The sequence below is a fragment of the Canis lupus genome, chromosome 31 (assembly GCF_003254725.2).
Source record: "Canis lupus dingo isolate Sandy chromosome 31, ASM325472v2, whole genome shotgun sequence".
In the NCBI taxonomy this organism is placed as follows: Eukaryota; Metazoa; Chordata; class Mammalia; order Carnivora; family Canidae; genus Canis; species Canis lupus.
The window spans coordinates 6,052,694-6,066,686 of record NC_064273.1 but is presented as its reverse complement, the minus strand read 5'-3'; the positions used below and the strand labels follow the sequence as shown (position 1 = coordinate 6,066,686).

Genomic DNA, 13,993 nt, shown 5'->3' with positions numbered 1-13,993 from the left:
TTTGGATGACACTCTTCCACAACGCTGTACCTAATTTTGTATTCATGATTCTTTTTCTTAAATAGGGTTCCCTAAATTATATATACCTGAGGTCCCATCCACAACGCTTGGATCGATTTCTGGCTTTAAGTTTTTTGGAAATTAAAGAAAAATGTAGTTGATCTCACAATGCTTATGATAGGGACATTTCCAGTTTATCAAGAATAATAAACATTTTTTCCATTGATATGCTTATAGAGAAATTTGCTATTAAATGCTTCATGTAAAGGTACTGAAAAAAATAGAATAAAGTTACAGTTGCTTGGCAACCCTGTTGCAAATGGCAATATGTCAGAAAAATGCAACATTACTTTACCTATAGTGTTTCTTTATATAGGCAGTAAAGGCATGCTATTAGAATATATTTCACATACAGTTTTCTCTTCAGGATGGGACAAAGGAACCCTGGAGTCAAGTTTGCTGGAAAGTTTGTTACGGGGGGTGGGGGGGGTGGGGGTGGGGGGAGGTTAAAAAAGAATGATAGGAAACTCAAGAGGGAGGACAGCAAATAAAATATAAAGAGATGAGCTTAAAGAACAAGCACATTGTGTATGGAAAGGATATTACCCAGTCACAGTAAAATGAAAAGATGAACCATCTTGTGGAACTGCAAGATTCAACAGGTTGTGCAGAATTTTCCATAACCATCATGTATAAAATGAAAGCAATAAAATTTAGAGCATTAATGGTCGTGTGGAACCTGAATTTTCAACACAACTCACTGACAAGATGTTATAAAAGTAATTGGTTATGAGGCTATTATTTAGCAATAGTAATGGTTGTCTATTAAAATAACTGCTTTATCATAAATGAATTATAAAAAATAATTGTTTCATTGCAGTATATTCCTATATACCATATTAAAGAGAACAATAACTATTTCAAACAGTTTGAATATTATTTCCCAACAATAATCATTAAAATCAAGATTCATTCATCACTATATTACTGACACATTGAGAGTGTTTGACATTTACCAGTTTCTCATAAATATTTTTAGTAAATTCAAAAAAGCTCTCATGACACTAGAGAAATTTAAATGTAGTGTAGTTATGAAGGCATAATATGAGTATAGATACACTTACTCTACATAATAATTATTTAAAAAGGACTTAGTGTGTAATAAACTATATATAACAAAAAATCACAATTTAATATATTACAATCTAATATAATATTAAATATTATATTATTAATATCAACAATCAAATTTAACATATTACAAACTCTTAGCTAATCATAGTAAACATAAATTACACTATGCAACCAATAATTTGCTTAGAGAACACTGGGAACGGAAGGTGAATCTGCTGGTTTACATCACTTTAAAAAACTATCCAGTGAAACTTATAATCCCATTTCATTTTCACATATAGCAAATGGAAATACTTAAAGTCATTCACTAAACTCTAGAAAAGCACTAAAATTTGAGAAAATTTTTTATAGAATTAACAACTGAGGTATGTAAGTGTAAGAGTTGCATCAAAGGCTTTAGTTGGGAAACTCTAGGGAAGTGTTTCTTAATGATGTTAACTTCCTTTTTCTTTGTACCTTTACCTCTATACTCCCAAAGGATAGCCTTGAAGGGTAAAAGAATTCAGAAAAGAACTAAGACTATTTCTTCAGGGGCACCTCAGTGGCTTAGTTATTGAGTGTCTTCCTTTAGCTCAGGGCATGATCCCGGGGTCCCGGAATTGAGTCCTGCATTGGACTCCCCACAGGGACCCCACTTCTCCCTCTGTCTGTGTCTCTGCCTTTCTCTCTGTGTCTCTCATGTATAAATAAATAAAATTAAAAAAAAAAGAAATAAAACTATTTCTCTAGAAGTGTGTGTAGAAAGCAGATATAAAATGGCACAGTCATCCTCATCTGTTTTTGCAATAATTGGTGTTTACATGCTTATTATATGATAGTGCCTATTTAAGCATTCCCTGACAAAGTCAGTTTCTGACTCTCTATTCTCAGCTTGTGTCTTTGTCTAGTGCCAGGAGCTTGGGACTTTACCTTAGACATTATGGAATAAATTAAAGGTAGGGTTATTTAGATTATTTTGAATGAATCAGTGCAGAAATTCAGAGACTTTTAGTTAGGATAAGTATTTCCTATTTAAATTTCTATACAGTAAAGATTTGCTATTCCATCTACCCTTTTCTCCTTCAGGCTAGAGACAACTTCTAGATGATAAAACAAGAAAGAGTAAGAAGATAGAAGGTATTCTTTTTTGTTTTTATATGCCTTTTACTAATTAAAACAATATATCACTACATGTGTTTGAGTGGTAAAAACACATTAATAAATTACCACCTGAGTCAGCCATTTCAACCTTTAAATTAAGTTACTTCATGACTAAATTCACAGTCTGGCAAAGTGATTCTTATGTGTGTATAAGCTGATTTACTACACTTTCCTAATTTTGAGTTATGGAGCATGATATGATCTTTAAGTTATATAAGTGGAACATATTGATTCTTGCCTATCTAATTAAAATTTTGGAAAACATTTTATGGAAATTTTAATTCCCATTATTTTAGGGAAATCATAGATGTTTGGGAACAAGAATAAGCAATAACAAGGTTTTCTATATTTGAGATAAAATGTTTTTGGTTTAAAACAGAAAAACTAGAAATGCATCATTGTGTGTATTTTGGGGACATAATTATTGAATCTTAAAGGGCAAGATCAGGCTCTTAAAGAGAGTTATCAGCTAAAGTAAAGTGCTGCTTAGGTGTAAGGAAAAAGGCATAAAAACATGAAAGCAAGTACGGATAGGGCAGAGAGCACACACATTGGAAATAATCTAAGGCCTAAAAGTAGGCACTTTCCTGAAGCAAATACAGAATTAATCAAAAGACTGACATCTAATTATAGGAAAGTCCTAGGATAACAAATACAGGAGTCTATGAAAAATAAGAAAATTAACATTTAATCTGAAAGGGTTAAACCTGGCAATGATTATCTTAGAAATTGAAATGGAAATGTTCCTTCCTGGCTGTAATGAATCAGCCCTAAAGTCTGAAGCTGTTCATGACCAAGGACAAAGGCAATTCAATACAACCACATAGATTTTCTCATCTCACTTGTCTGAGAATCATATATAATCATATAGCTGGAAATGACTTTAGAAATTATCCATCCCAACTCCTTTGCTTTACAGATAAGAAAACTGAGGCACAAGGTTATTACTAACTTCTAACTTCTCCAGGCATTCTGTTATTAGGGAAAAAGTTCAGTTTAGAATCTAAAGTCTGTTTTACCTGGTACAGTGTACTCTGAGTCATTCAAATATGCAGAATCACATGGACACGTATTAAAAAGTAATTTATACTTGGCTTTTGTGTATGTATTTTGAGGTGTGTGTGTGTGTGTGTGTGTGTGTGTGTGTAGAGGTTAATAGTCTAAATGAACAGAGAAATCTCTTTCTAAATAGCCCACTCTAATCTCAAATGACCAGGTTGACCACAAATGACCACAAATCACAGATTGTTTCAGACAAAAATTACCCTTTCTAATTTTGGTGCACTGATTTGGAAATGATCAGAAGAAAGCTGCCCAAATGGAAAATATATCCTCAGATTTTTCCTTTGGCGAGCAGTATTTTAAATATTTGTTGGGGCACCTGGGTGGCTCAGTTGGATAAGCATCTGTCTTTGGCTCAGGTCCTGAGGGATCCCAGGGTCCTGGGATTGAGTCCTGCAGGCAGGGCTCTGTGCTCAGTGGGGAGTCTGCTTCTCCCCCTTGCTCTCCCCTGCACTCATGTTCTCCCTCTCACTCTCTCTCAAATAAATAAATAAAATCTTTAAAAAATAAAAAATATATATTTACTTTTCTCCGTGGATCTCTGAATTTTTTTATTCTTCAACAAATATATAGTATATGTCCATAAACACTGATCTTTGTTTCTGGGTGCCTTGCTCACATATCAATTATAAATTGAAACAATTTGGGACAAAAACTTCTGGAATTTCCCTTGCTTATAGATTGCATACCTGCATAAACTTATTAGGATGTCCCTGTAGGTCTCGGTTCTCTTCTTGAGCTTCACAGTTGTAATTGTTGAAAAGGTTTTTTTCTTATATTTGACCAAAATCTGCTTCCCAGAACTTTAACTCACTGATAACCTTAACTCATTAGTAACCTTGAAAGTGTCTAAGTTCTAGGATTCAGTAAAACCAGGGACATATTATACACCTCTGGCAATACAGACAATCTAGCTGATAGTTTTGAGCTTTAGTTTCCTTATCTGTAAAACAGGAATGGCAGCGCAGCATATGTATATGCTTGAATGAAAAACATACTAAGAGTTTGTACATGTTGGCTCATTCCACCCACTCCCCTTTTTTCCCTTCCTCAAAAAGTATCTCCTATCCTTGAAGATGGAAATGATTGAAATAATTAATGAACAGTATGTCTGTATGTAATTAAGCATTTAATTGCTACTATATCTAAATATACGTGTTGATTTGTGGGACAGATTATAGTATACATGTTGTACATTTAACTTAGAGCCCAATGCTTTTCAAAAATGTAATAATGTTCCTCTGTGACACTTGGAAGTTTATTTTTTTTTCTTTCTCTGTTTATGGACGTGTCTGCTAACTACTCCTACTGTCTCTTCTCTCTATCCAATCAATTACCAAATCTTATTGATTATATACCAGTGCTGTTGCACATTTGATACCCTATTTTCTCTTCCACTTACAGCTCTAATCCAGGCCCTTGTTAACTCCTTCCTAGACTATAGCATTCCATTCCCAAACTGGTCTATTTGGCACAAGTTATGTCCTTCTTCAGTTCATACTATAGACTCCAGCTGGTTTAATCTTCCTAAGCAGAATTCTGACCAGGAAATTGCCTTTATCAAATACTCTCAATAATTTCTTACTTTTTCATGTTCTGGAATGAAGTCCAAGCACCTTTTCTTGGAAATTAATATCATCTAGATGAAACTTCACCCTGACTTACTCCTGTCTTACTCTTCACTGCCCTGCTTAACAAACCCTAAGGCCCTGCCAAATGTGATATTTGCTGCTTTCTTTCCTTTTGAACTTTACAATTCTCATCTCTGAGCAACGCTTGCCTATCATCTCAAATTGTCCTTCCCTCTTTCTAGAATTTTTGCCATCTTTAATTGCTTCCACCAGGTATTTCCCAAATGCCTCTCTCTCATTTGTGCTCTTACAACTCATTGTGGGCATTTAAAAACATTCAGTCTGGAGTGCCAGCTGAGGTTGGTTAAGTATTTTCCTGTGGCTCAGGACACGATCCCAGGGTGGTGAGATTGAGCCCCACAGGGAGTCCACATCGGGCTTACTGCTCAGCAGAGAGTCTGCTTCTCCTTCTCCCGCCCCCCCCCCCATGCTTGTGCTCTCTCTCTCTCAAATAAATAAATAAAATCTTAAAAAAATAAAATAAAAAAATAAAACACTCATAATCTTTTGCCCTGCTTACATGAATATGTTTCATATGTAATACCCAGCTGAGTATTATAAACTGCTTTAAAGGTATCTGGTAAAGCTCCTAAGTTAGCCAAGTTTTAAACATGTAGATACAGAATATTTCTTTTGACAGCTCAAGAGATGCCTGTGATTTGGAACAGCAGAGTTTGTTTCATGAAGGAAGACAGTCTTTGAGTTTGGGCAGAAGAGAATTTAAGGGAAGACTTTTCATGACAAAAGTTTATATAATGGAAGGCAATTTACCCTGAGTAATGATTTGTGTTGAGGGTAAAGTTGGAAATAAATTCATGTACTTATAAAGGTGTCTTATTGTAAAGATCTTGAAAAACAGAATAGTTTAAAAAGGTAAAAGATGATAAAGTAAAAACATTACATCAGGAATCAGGAGACCAGTCACAGTTTAAATTCTCATATGTTATGAGACTTCAATAATGATTTTATTGGCCTCAGTTGCTATTCTGTGAAATTAACAGAAAAGATTCAATGGTTTCTAGTCTCTTCTAGCTTTAAAATTTAAATTTCCTTAGCCTATAAAGAAATAATGGGCTACAGTATGTTTTTGGGCAATTAATGGCATATAAAATCTATACTTAAGGAAGATAGAAAAAAGATCAATGAGGATAAAAAACTTTATAAATATAATATTTTAGCTACTTTATTATTTTATATAAGTAGAATATTTAATAACTCTGTAGATATCTGTAATCATATAAATAAAGTGTTACCGGTTAGTAAGTGTGTATCCTAATTTTTGTCAGTTTATTATTTACTATTTGAATGTTGAAAATCCTTAATTTAGAACCATAATAGTCTGGAGGGGTCACAACTGTTATGCAGACCAACACTCAAATTATCCCAGACAAATGAGGTTCTATCTTTGATTTTAAATACCTCAAGGCAAATGGCACAGTCTTTTCCCGGCTCAAATAGATCCAATTACCTCTAATGACCTTGCTACAGTTTATTGAGTAATACAGGTGCTTTTGCTGAAGTGTAGAATAAAATTTTATATCATTTTGTGAAAACTCCTGGACAAAATGAATAAAAATTACTGAGACTCTTTCCTACAAAACTATTTTTTATTTGAATATTATTGAGCACCTACTGTGTGAAGGAGATGTGCTTGGCCCCACAGAGAAGGCAAGGATGAGTAAGACAGCCTTTGATCTGAGAGAGCTCATTCTTTGCTGAGGATGCATAAAACATGCAAACAAGACAGAGCTTCTGAAAGAATGACGCATGGCAGGTATTTCATAAATGCCTTGACAAGTCAAATAGGGCAGAAGTTAGATGATGATATGTACTACTAGAGAGATGCAAAAAAGCAATGGGAACTCAATGTCTTAGGATTATCAGAAAAAGTTTGTCAGGCAAATTGTATTTGAGCCTTGAAGTTATGTTCCTACTAGAAGTAAATGCTGGAGGGTCAACAGTGTTATAGATAACAGGAGAGGAAGAGTCCAGAAAAAAATTAAAAAGGAAGGAGAGCTTAGAGTAAATTTTAGAAATAGGCAATGGCTTAATTTGACAATTGGATAAGAGAGCAGTAAAAAATAAATTTAGAAAGGTAAACGGTTAAAATGTTCTTCATTCTATAGGCAATTTGGGAGTCATCAAACATTTTTTACTGCAAAGTACAATATAAGATCTTGCTTTTTCTTCTAGCCACTACACTTTAATGTACACAGGTACATTGGGTGATTCTTTAAGGCTTAGAAATTCATGCCCTGAAAACATAAAGCAAAACCAAAACCAAAATTAAAAAAAAAAAAAGATTTATCATCCTTTTCATTTCTTATCACTCTGGGCAACATTGTTAATATCAAATGGATTGGGGGCTGGCTGGGTGGCTCAGTTGGGTACACATGGGACACTTGGTTTTGTCTCAGGTCATGATCTAATGCCTCATGAGATCAAGTCCCATGTGGTGCTCCGCGCTCAACGGGAGTCTGCTTGAAGATTTTGTTTTCCTTCCCCTCCTTCCACTCACACGTGCACTCTCCCTCTCTAAAATAAATAAATCTTAAAAAAAATCAAATGGATCATTTATTGAAGTTTTCATTCAGCCCTCAAAGGGACTGTATATGGTGATTGTACTGAACATTACATTCCAGTGTATTTGAGTTTCTGTTGACATTAGATTCATTATCATTAAAAAAATAAAAAAGGCCTATGTAACAAAATTTTATAATAGAACATTCTATAAATTATATTAGCAAGGTATTTTTTCTTAACACACAAGAGAAGGATTTCTATTAGGATTCTATTATTGGCCACTTCTTGCCTCAAATTTATTTTAGAAAAAATGTTATTTCCATTTGTCAAGAAAGAAAGTACATTTTCAAAGAATGGCATTTATCATTAAATAGTTTATTTTTTTTAAGATTTTATTTATTTATTCATGAGAGACAGAGAGAGAAAGAGGCGGAGACACAGGCAGAGGGAGAAGCAGGCTCCATGCAGGGAGCCCGATGTGGGACTTGATCCCGGGACTCCAGGATCATGCCACTGAGCCAAACCACTGAGGCGCCAAACCACTGAGCAATCCTCATTAATTAGTTTAATTTTTCAAATGGTGTTGGATGTTGTATTCATTTGGTTCTGGTGGATACAATCTAAATGCATACATATATTAACAATCCAACCACATGTTAAATGTGAGTTTAACCTAAACTCTTACTCTAAACTGCATAAATTCTGGCTCAAATTTCAACTTTAAATTCTTATTACAAGTGGATCATTTTACCTTAGTGATCAAGAGTTCATTCCTCAAGCTCTGCAAATATATTTATGAAATTTAAAGCAATGAATGCCTACTATAAAATATTATGGGGATATTATGGAATATTATTGCTCCCAATTTCTCATTCCTTCCCTGTTCTAGAATTATATACTGAAGCCCTTTGCAAAGTAATTTTTCATTATCTCCTACCAGGATAGGTAGAGTATATTTTCCTACCACTCTGATGTTGGGAAACATGGGACCTGCTTTAACCAATAGAATGTCAGCAGCCATAACATGAACAGTATGTTTAAGCTTGAGCTTTTGGTCTTCTATTTATCATGAGAAAAATATACCCTGAGTAACATCTAGTCCTAGAGTGATGAGGACAAGTGAAACAGACTTGTTTCCTACCTGAAGCCTGGAGTTTAATCAAGCCTGAGCCCTGATAAGCCCAGCTGAGATTGGTAGATCTGCAGTCAATCCACAGACTGATGGGGGGGGGGGGAGGTTGGAATGTTTGTTTTTTAAATCACAGATATGGGGCTTGCTTATTATTCAGCATAGTGTGGCTGTCATTGACTAATACATGCATTATTTTGTGGCATTTTGATAGCTATGTTTCCTAAATAATGGCAAAATATAAATGGGGTGTTAGGAACATGAGATTTGTTATAATAAGTCATATGTTAATTAAGTACCTCAAAATAAATATGTCTCAGTAAAGGTAATATAATTTTGATAACTAAAAATGCAGTCTTCTCTGGAAACCGTTTTTTATTTTTTTTTATTTTTTATTTTTTTTAAAAGATTTTATTTATTTATTCATGATAGCCACACAGAGAGAGACAGAGAGGCAGAGACACAGGCAGAGGGAGAAGCAGGCTCCATGCAGGGAGCCTGACGTGGGATTCGATCCCGGGTCTCCAGGATCGCGCCCCGGGCCAAAGGCAGGCGCCAAACCGCTGCGCCACCCAGGGATCCCTGGAAACCGTTTTTTAAAATTGATTTACTTATTTAGAAAGAGAGAGCATGAGCAGGGGGAGGCGCAGAAAGAAAGGGAGAGAAAGAATGCCAAGCAGACTCTGAGCAGAGTGCAGAACCAAAGGGGCTTGATCTCATGACACTGAGATCATGACCCCAAGATCAAAACCCAGTAGAAACCAAAAGTCTGTTGCTTAACCAAATGAGCCACCCAGGCGTCCCCTCTGGAAACCATTTTTATTCTTATGGGCCCCACAAGAAAGTAGAAACTGAAAAAGAGATTAGGCTACACAGTATGGGAAAGCTGTAAATCATTTAAAAGTTTCTACTCTTCAAATTAACATTTTATACATTTCCCCCTCTTAAGTTAAAGAACAGCATAAAAAATTGCTTATCTATTTAGATAATTCATCATTGAGCATTGTAATTTCTTTATAATTTAGTTGTTAGGTATCATGATGCAGAGCATAAATTATCTTTGTTCTAATGGGGATTTGGAATAAGTGGCCAAACGATGTAACTACATATAAAAATTTTATGACTTTGTAACTATGTACAAATATTTGGCAAGAAAAAGTTCCGATGTCATATGAGGATATACTTAGGAATTATAGACCTAATCAAATAAATTCCTCGATTTTAATGGATGGCCTATACAATTCAAATAAGCTCATTTAATTTTTTTAGCAGGAAAAAAATATAAAGTTGTATTATACGGTGAATATTTTCATTTCAGATGTCAAAGGCATCCTGTCAAAAGCCAAGAACTATGAGTAAGTGGATGAAAATAGTTTGCTTCATAATCAAGTTGGCCTATTTTATATGGCCTACTTTTTTAAGGAGGCAATTTCCTTTCATGGGTAAGATAGTAATTGTTGAACAATTAAAATATTATTTCACAATAAAATGTGAAATAGTAAGTTCAAGGACATTAGGACCATTTCCTTTCAAGAAGACTAAAACCATTTTCTACATATTTATCTATCAATACATAATAAACTCATCAAGTAGATGTTTTCCTATAGTGCATCTGTAATTCAAATTTCTCAGTTTCAGGAAGAAATCTTCTGAAAATATTTTGAATAGGTTCTTAGTGAAATATTTTTATTAAGATTTCCACTTTAAAGTTATGGTTATGATATAGAACTGATTTAATAAAGGCTATATTTAGTTGGTTAATTCTTGGATGGAAAAGGAAGTAATTATAGTTAGACACCTCACTTTTTAAAACATATATGGTTTTCTTGGATTTTGAACATCATGGGTACTTTGTTTTTTCTTTTTGCAAGATCATAATATGCTATCTCTATCCATCCTCCAATTAAGCACAGACACTTAGTTTTGTAAATAGTTATACATATATTTTTTTAAGTAAAAATTTCAGTACTTAAAACAACATAATTAGGGACAAGGAAGATAGACTTAGCTAATGAACATAGTGTTGAAAAATAGAATTCCGAAAAATTAAATAAACTCTTGCTTTACATGTCAGTAAAAAACCTTTTGTTATTTTTTGGCAGTTATCTAGATAGACAGAAGCTTTCCCATGTACTGACAGAACTGTGCAAAACCCAATTAGCTCTTCAGCTTTACTAACGTCTGTTCTTTCCTGAAAAGTAATTCCAAACAATTCTTAAGCAAGCAGAAAGTTGTGCACATTATAAAAAGTTCAAGAATACTTTAACTTAGTTTTATTTTGGGCTTTGTAAAGGCAGACAGAAACTGTTACAAACACCAGCTTTAGACAAAATGTACAGTATTAGGCCTGGTGCTTCACCCACATTAAAAAGATTAATAGCCACACTAATGGAGAGAGACTGTATGTACAGAAAGTCAAAGGAAGAAAGCAGATGAGAAATAAAATATTAGAAATGTATGAACAAGTATATATTTCAGATTGCACGTCAATTTGGCATTTAAATTATATAATTGCTGCATTGTTCTGTATTGTCTCAAACATGATAGTCATTTCCTTGACTATGAGGTAAACTCCTTGAAGCAGACTTTATGTTTTATAGTCCCCTTGTATTCTTTAATACAAGCCAAGCCTACTGCTGAACATCCAATAAATAATTATTGATAAATTGATTAAGGTCATAATTCAGATTTGATAGGGCAGTGCAGCTTTAGATTATTGATTGCAAAAAACACATCTGTTAGGAATTCAAGCTGAGGTGAATAGCTTTAGGTCAGCTCAACATTATTTATTTCTAATTTTAAGACTGCTCTTGCTTAATTGCTACTGACTAGAATTTATAAGACAATTTTCACTCTAGTTAAAAAATATTTCTTTCCATGTAAATGTGGTCTGTGTGTTTCTTTTTTTTTTAACTTTTTATTTTTTATTTATGAGTCATAGAGAGAGAGACAGAGAGAGAGGCAGAGACACAGGCAGAGGGAGAAGCAGGCTCCATGCACCGGGAGCCCGACGTGGGATTCGATCCCGGGTCTCCAGGATCACGCCCTGGGCCAAAGGCAGGCGCTAAACCGCTGCGCCACCCAGGGATCCCATGTGTGTTTCTTTTTATTATCTTTTCCTCTTCCTTTGGTTTTGTGCAAAAAGGAAAGATACATAAGAATTTCTTTCATCTCTTTCAGACACCATTATAATCTGATGGAGGAAGAAGACTACCATTTTAATAATCCTTTCATCTTCACCCTCTCACTAACGTTTGGGAAGAAAACAATTATTTACATTCAATAAAGAATTATGGGAACCCCAGCCTTCTCTTCTCCTTATCCCACATAGGAAGGAAGTTGAGCCAAAGGAAGTCATAAGGACACTCAGTTTTCATTACTATGTGACATTTCAAAGTTAGAGGAGAGAGAGGTGATACAGTGGGTATGCCCTCTCTCAGACTCAGATCTTATCACAGAGCTCCAAACAGGGATATGGTTATGGAAGGACAATCCTCTCTCCTATGGACCATATTGGATTCATAGGAAAATTCTAGTATAGACTATTGACTTTGTGGTTCTGTATATATATAAGATTCATAGCTTTGTGTTTGACATAAATAATCGAATTTGACTATAACCCAGTCTGTGTCAGATGACTTCACTGGAATTGTGGGTTTTGAACTCAGTTCTCCTTTCCTTGGGTCCAACAGTGATCCTATGGTGGACCCCCTTGCGGAGACAAAGAAAATGACCTAAGATATGTTTCCAAGTTGTGAATTATTTTTACACAATCTTGTGGAAAGGAGTAGAGTAAGATCTTTGCAAAAGGAGCAATGGTCTTTATTTAACCTGATGTCTAAAAGTATTACTGGAGAAGGTCATCTTGGGTGATTGTGTTGTTGGTTATATCTGACTCTAATTCAGGAGATATTGCTTTGAGAAAATAGTCCCTAGACTATTAGTGACATTTTCTGTATCACTAACCATGGAAAAGCTGCCATGATTTCAATGTACATGTCTTCCTTGACTTATGATAGGGTTATGCCCTGATAAAACCCTGATAAATGTTGTAAGCTGAAAATATCATTAGTCAAAAATACATTTAATATACCTAACCTGCTGAACATCATAGCTTAGCCTTGCCTATTTAGGTATACTCGGAACGCATACATTAACCTGAGGTTGGGCAAAATCATCTAACACGAAGTCTATTTCATAATTAGATGTTGAATATTTCAGGTAATTTATTGAATCCTGTACTGCAAATGAAAAAGGGAGTAGTTTTATGGGCACAGAATGGTTGTAAGTATATCAGTTCTTTACCCTCATGATTTCATGGCTGATGGAGCTGCAATTCACTGCCATTGCCCCGCATCAGGAGGATTGAGCTAGCGCGGGGAAATATCAAAATTCAAAATTCAAAGTAAGGTTTTTGCTAAATGTGTAGCACTTTCAGACAATCATAAAGTTGAAAAATCATAAGTCAAACCATCATAAGTAGGGGACCATCTGTATAGTAAGTGGCATATAACTTACATACTTGTTTGTATGTGATTTTCACATGTTTTATCTTTTGGCTTATTGGACATAGGTCAGTGAAAAGCAAGCATAGTTAGCACTAGGGGAGCTTTCTACACTTTATGTCTTTAAATTCAATGAATCATTCTCACATCCAAACTGGCATTGCACTGTTTATACTGTCTAATCAGGAATATAATTTCACAACATGGAGTTGCAGCACAACCATAGCATTGCAATTTAGCACACATTTTGTTAATGTGCTTTGTATCCCATTAAAGCCTCATCTTCACAGCCCAGTGCCATATGTTACTGGTCTAGAGTAAACCTCTTAAGCAAGAGGAAATAAAAAGGAGTAAAATTACAGTGTGACATATGCTATTGGTTATCTACCAACAATCAGTCCTCTCTTCTTCCCTAATAAAACCCTAATTGTGTTCAAGTTTAGGAAAAATGTGCTCCAGGAAGAGCTCACTTCTAGCCCAGGTATGGCATATGAAGGAGCTCAGCCATAATATCATTCCCCTTTCAACCAGGGATTCACTTGGGATTTGTGAGTAACTGAACTGTGGCCAATAGGACATGGAAGTCTGTTGCAAGACTTCTGGAAAAAGTATTTTTCCCGATAAAAGAAATATACGTAAGGAGCAAACACCTCGATTCCCTTTCCTTTCCAGCCTTTGGATGTTGTTATGAGGATTTAATGCATAGAGTTACTGCTGCCTAAGGGGTTGGGGATGTGGGAGATTGAGGACATGCAGAGCATGGCAAAGCCGAAGGTTAGAAAGAGCATAGATATTTTAAGGCATTATTAGTCTGGGGAGTCAATTCTTAGATATGCTTCTCTCTGGACTTCTTCTGAATGTCATAATAA

General features: G+C 34.9%; 1 long non-coding RNA gene across 2 annotated transcripts in view; it reads left to right on the top strand.

Moving 5' to 3' along the window:
* LOC112661561 (uncharacterized) overlaps positions 1-13,993 on the top strand; it is a 90,551-nt gene that overhangs the window by 50,002 nt on the left and 26,556 nt on the right. For both annotated transcript variants that reach the window (XR_003137790.3, XR_007407688.1), the window contains one exon: positions 2,200-2,250. This is a non-coding gene — a long non-coding RNA (uncharacterized LOC112661561). The remainder of the gene's footprint in view (positions 1-2,199; positions 2,251-13,993) is intronic.